The following is a 6,459-nucleotide window of genomic DNA, read 5'->3' on the forward strand; positions in this document are numbered from 1 at the left end:
AAAGAAAAGAAAAAAGAAAAGATCTTAACATAGATGTGCCAGATGAATCACTTTTTCACCACTACATGTTTATTCAAGAAAAATCAAAGCAGATGCTTACTTATAAACATTGTCCACAAACATACATAGAAGCTTTTTAGGGGGAAAATATTTATTTTTCCTATTTATTTTTAAATTGACAAATTAACGTGTATATATATATATTTATATTGTACAACAGGATGTTTTTAAAATATGCATACATTGTGGAATGGTTATTAACCATTAACAAATTCATTATCTCACATACTTATTATTTATTTGTGGTGATATGGTATAATATGAAATATATTTGGTCTTTGTGCCAGTTCCTGTCACCCTGTCACAGAGAAATTCCTAAAACCCGTGGAATTTTTTGAGTGATAGGAGTGCATTTTGAAATTCACAATGAGCCTTTTTTGTGAATTATTTTATTTTAATTTTTTATTTCAATAGGTTTTTGGGAAACAAGTGGTGTTAGCTATCTTTTTTAATTATTATTATACTTTAAGTTCTGGGATACATGTTCAGAACGGGCAGGTTTGTTACATAGGTATACACATGCCATGGTGGTTTGCTGCACCCATCAACCAGCCATCTACATTAGGTATTTCTCCTAATGCTATCCCTTCCCTAGCCCACCACCCGCCGACAGGCCCCTGTGCGTGACGTTCCCCTCCCCGTGTCCATGTGTTCTCACTGTTCAACTCCCACTTATGAGTGAGAACATGTGGTGTTTGGTTTTCTGCTCCTATGATAGTTGGCTGAGAATGATGGTTTCCAGCTTCATCCATGTCCCTGCAAAGGACATGAACTCATTCTTTATTATGGCTACATAGTATTCCATGGTACATATGTGCCACATTTTCTTTATCCAGTCTCTCACTGATGCACATTTTGTTTTGTTTTGTTTTGTTTTGTTTTGAGATGGAGTCTCTCTCTGTCACCCAGGCTGGAGTGTAGTGGCATGATCTCAGCTCACTGCAAACTCCGCCTCCTGGGTTCAAGTGATTCTCCTGCCTCAGCCTCCTGAGTAGCTGGGATTACAGCGGCATGCCACCACACCTGGCTAATTTTTTGTATTTTTAGTAGAGACGGGGTCTCACCATGTTGGCCAGGCTGATCTCGAACTCCTGACCTCAGATGATCTGCCCGCCTCAGTCTCCCAAAGTGCTGGGATTACAGGTGTGAGCCACTGTGCTCCGTCTCTTTTTTTTTCTTTTGAGACAGAGTCTAGCTCTGTTGCCCAGGCTGGAGTGCAGTGGTGCCATCTCGGCTCACTGCAACCTCCACCTCCTGGGTTCAAGCGATTCTCCCACCTCAGCCTTAGGCTGGCCTCTAACTCCTGAGCTCAAAGTGCTGGGACTACAGGTGTGAGCCACCTTGCCGGCCAAGCCCCTTTTGATCACACTTGAGTTTACAATAATGAGGTGGGTCAGAGTGGGGCCCCTAGATAACCTCAGGATAGGGCTGGCCACCAGAAAGACCAAGTGATTAGAGGATTGTAACTTTCAGCTCCACTGACTGACGTCTGGAAAGAGGTGGGTGGAGTTGGAGACTAGGCCTTATAAAAACTCTTATTTTTTGTTGTTGTTTTTTTGAGACAGCCTTGCTCTGTTGCCCAGGTTGGAGTGCAATGGCATGATCTTGGCTCACTGCAACCTCTGCTTCCTGGGTTCAAGCGACTCTCCTGCTTCAACCTTCCGAGTAGCTGGGATTACAGGTATCCGCCACCATGCCCAGCTAATTTTTGTGTTTTTGTAGAGACAGGGTTTCAACATGTTATCCAGGCTGGTCTTGAACTCCTGAACTCAGGTGATTCGCCCGCCTCAGCCTCCCAAAGTGCTGGGATTGCAGGCATGAGCCACCGCGTCCGGCCATGTTTTTAAATTAATAAAAATTTTAGGGACCCAGTACAGTGACTCACGCCTGTAATCCCAGCAAGTTGGGAGGATGAGGTGGGTGGATCACTTGAGGTCAGGAGTTTGAGACCAGCCTGGCCAACATGGTGAAACTCTGTCTCTATTAAAAATACAAAAATTACCCAGGCGTAGTGGTGCCTGCCTGTCATCCCAGCTACTAAGGAGGCTGAGGAAGAATTGCTTGAACCCAGGAGGCAGAAGTTGCAGTGAGCTGAGATCGCTCCATTGCATTCCAGTTTGGGCAACAGAGCAAGACTCCGTCTCAAAAAAAAAAACAAAAAAAAATTTTTTAATTAAAGTGTTTTTTTTGGTAGAGATGGGGGTCTCAGTATATGCCCAGGCTGGTCTTGAACTCCTGTGCTCAAGTGATCCTCCTACATGAGCTTCTCAAAGTGTTTGGGTTACAGGCATAAGCCACTGCTCCTGGCCAAAGCCTCATAAAACCTGTTGAACAACACTTGATGGGCCCGGTGCGGTGGCTCACACCTGTGATCCCAGCTCACACCTGTAATTCCAGCACTATGGGAGGTTGAGGCGGGAGGATCACCTGAGGTCAAGAGTTAGAGACCAGCCCGGCCAACATGGTAAAACCCTGTCTCTAATAAAAATACAAAAATTACCCAGGCGTGGTGGTGCACCTCTGCAATCCCTGCTACTTGGGAGGCTGAGGCAGGAGAATTTCTTGAACCCCGGAGGCAGAGGTTGCAGTGAGCCGAGATTGCACCATTGCACTCCAGCCTGGGCAACAGAGTGAGACTCCATCTCAAATAAAAAAAAAAAAAGCCAGGCACCGTGGCTCATGCCTGTAATCCTAGCACTTTGGGAGGCCGAGGCAGGTGGAATGCTTGAGGTCAGGAGTTCAAGACCAGTCTGACCAACATGGTGAAACCCCGTCTCCACTAAAAGTACAAAAATTAGCTGGGCGTGGTGGTGGGTGCCTGTAATCCCAGCTACTCTGGAGGCTGAGGCAGGAGAATCGCTTGAACCTGGGAGGTGGAGGTTGCAGTAAGCGGAGATCGTGCCATTGCACTCCAGCCTGGGCGACAGAGCGAGACTCCATCTCACAAAAACAAGCAAAAAAACTAAAAAAAAAGAAAAAGAAAAAAGACTTGATGAGCTGAGTAAAAGCATCCATGGCCAGGAGAGTGGGACACTTCATCTCCATGAAGACAGATGCTCCTATGTTGATGACCTACCCTTTCAGACCTCACCCCACATACTTCATCTGGTGGTTCATCTGTGTCCTATTTATTTATTCATTTATTTTTTGTTGATACAAATTTGATGTACACATTTTGGAGGGTACATGTGATAATTTGATACATTCATATAATCAAATCAGGGTAATTAGAATATCCATCACCTGAAATATTTTTCTTTTCTTTATGTTGGAATATTCAAATTATTTTTTCTAGCTAATTTGGAATGTACCATCAATTAATGATAACTGTAATCACCCTACTGATCTATTGAACAGTAAGTGGTCTTACTTCTTGTATCAAAATATATTTGTACTAATTAATCAACCTCTTTTCATCACTCCCTTCCTCCCATCTGTGTCTTTTTTTTTTTTTTTTTTTTGAGATGGAGTTTTGCTCTTGTTGCCCAGGCTGGAGTGCAATGGCGCAATCTCGGCTCACCGAAACCTCTGCCTCCCAGGTTCAAGCAATTCTCCTGACTCAGCCTCCCAAGTAGCTGGAGTTACAGGCATGCACCACTATGCCTGGCTAATTTTGTATTTTTAGTAGAGATGGAGTTTCACCATTGTTGGCCAGGCTTGTCTCAAACTCCTCAGGTGACCCACCCGCCTCAGCCTCCCAAGGTGCTGGTATTACAGGCACAAGCCACTGTGCCTGGCCTAGTTTTTGTATTTTTTTTTTTTTGAGACGGAGTCTCGCTCTGTCGCCCAGGCTGGAATGCAGTGGCGCGATCTCGGCTCACTGCAAGCTCCGCCTCCTGGGTTCACGCCATTCTCCTGCCTCAGCCTCCCGAGTAACTGGGACTACAGGCGCCCGCCACCACGCCCGGCTAATTTTTTGTATTTTGTTTAGTAGAGATGGGGTTTCACCGTGTTAGCCAGGCTGGTCTCGATCTCCTGACCTCAGATGATCCTCCTGCCTCAGCTTCCCAAAGTGCTGGGATTACACGCGTGAGCCACTGCTCCCAGCCTGCTCCATAATTTATAACAGCACAAGACTAGAAACAACAATGTCCATTAATAAGGAACTGGTTAAATAACCTAGAGTATATCCACACTGTGCAGCTGTAAAACAGAAAATGCAGCTGTGAATGTGAGAAAAAATCTTTATATGCTGCCATAGAGTGGTGTCTAGAATATGTTGCTAAGTGAGAGAAAAGAAAGAAGAAAATGCAAAGCAATGAATAGAGTATTGTATATTATTTGTTATCTAAGAAAGTATTTCCTAGCTCTATCCATTGAAAAACACTAGAAAAACAACCAATGCAATAGCAATGAGTGCTTTTCATAACGAGAATGTGGTCTCTAATGCCACTTTCCACTGAGGAACCAGAGCCCTTAAAGAAATGGCTTAATCTATGTTGGGGCAGAAAATGTACAAGGTGAACCTGGAATTATTATTTTTTAATTGAAAGCAAGTTTATTAGGAAAGTAAAGGAATAAAGAATGGCTATTCCATAGGCTGAGCGGCCTGAACCTGGAATTTTTATTTTATTTTATTAGAGATGAGGTTAGGCTGGGCGCGGTGGCTCACGCCTGTAATCCTAGCATTTTGGGAGGCCGAGGCAGGCAGATCGCGAGGTCTGGAGTTTGAGACCAGCCTGGCCAACGTGGCAAAACCCCGTCTCTACTAAAAATACAAAAAAATTAGCTAGGAGTGGTGGCAGGCACCTGTAATCCCAGCTACTTGGGAGGCTGAGGCAAGAGAATCGCTTGAACCCGGAAGTCGGAGGTTGCAGTGAGCCGAGTTTGTGCCACCGCGCTCCAGTCTTGGGCGACAGAGCAGGACTCTGTCTTAAAAAAAAAAGAGAGATGAGGTCTTATTATGTTGCCCCGGCTGGTCTCGCACCCCTGCCCTTAAGGGATCCTCCTTCCTGAGTCACCTAGCTGGGATTATAGGCACAATCCACCAAGCTCCGTCTGAACCTGGAATATTTTATCATACCAGAATGTAAGAAAGCTGTCAGACATTGCTGGAATTATTTCACAAAAACATCAATGCCAAATTGAAAGAGCTCTCATTGCCACAATGAACCATTTGAGTACCAAATAAATCATTATTAAAACAAATTGAAACATTAGCTGTAGTAAAACTCATGTGCAGGTAAAGATACTAAAAAAAATTAGTCACCTTTGGAGACACTTGGGATTCCACCTTATTCTGAAAACAAGGAAATAAAGGGAAAGACTCAATCATTTTCCTGCTTTTCTTGTACAAATTATTTCTATTTATTTATTTTTTGAGACAGTGTCTTTCTCTGTTGCCCAAGCCGGAGTGCAGTGGCTTGATCATGGTTTACCACAGCCTCGACCTCCCCGTCTCAAGTGATCCTCCCACCTCAGCTTCCTGAGTAGCAGGGACCATATGTGTGAGCCACCACACTCAATGAATTTTAAAATATTTTGTAGAGATGGGGTCTCCCTATGTTGCCCAAGGTGGTACAAATTATTTTTGGCCAGGCATGGTGGCTCACACCTGTAATCCCAGCACTTGGGGAGGCTGAGGTCGGTGGGTTGCTTGAGCTCAGGAGTTCAAGACCAGCCTGAGCAACATGGTGAAATCGTCTCTACCAAAAATACAAAAAATTAGCTGGGCATAGTGGCCTTTGCCTGCAGTCCCAGCTACTTAGTAGGCTGAGATGGGAGGATCACTTGAACCTGGGAGGCGGAAGTGAGCCGAGATCACCCCACTGCACTCCAGGCTGGGTGACAGAGTGAGACCCCACCTTAGAAAGAAAATTATTATTTTTTTTGAGATGGAGTTTTCACTCTTGTTGCCCAGGCTGGAAGGCAATGGTGCAATCTTGGCTCAATGCAACCTCCGCCTCCCTGGTTCAAGCAATTCTCCTGCCTCAGCCTCCCAAGTAGCTGGAATTACAGACGTATGCCACCACACCCAGCTAATTTTTTTTTTAATTTAGTAGAAACAGGGTTTCATCATGTTGGTCAGACTGTTGTCAAACTCCTGACCTCAGGTGATCCACCTGCCTCGGCCTCCCAAAATGCTGGGATTACAGGTGTGATCCACTGCACCTGGCCGAAAATGATTTTTTAGGGTAATCAAATAATTGATCAAGAAACATTCTCCTTTACAGAAGATTACAGGCTGGGATTACAGGCATGCCACCACGCCTGGCTAATTTTGTATTTTTAGTAGAGACAGGGTTTCTCCATGTTGGTCAGGTTGGTCTTGAACTCCCGACCTCAGGTGATGCGCCCTCCTCGGCTTCCCAAAGTGCTGGGATTACAGGCATGAGTCACCATACCCGGCCAGGAACATGTTAAATGACAACATGACTCAAGGTAATGTGTAGACTTTGT

Source organism: Pongo pygmaeus, chromosome 4 (assembly GCF_028885625.2).
Source record: "Pongo pygmaeus isolate AG05252 chromosome 4, NHGRI_mPonPyg2-v2.0_pri, whole genome shotgun sequence".
In the NCBI taxonomy this organism is placed as follows: domain Eukaryota; kingdom Metazoa; phylum Chordata; class Mammalia; order Primates; family Hominidae; genus Pongo; species Pongo pygmaeus.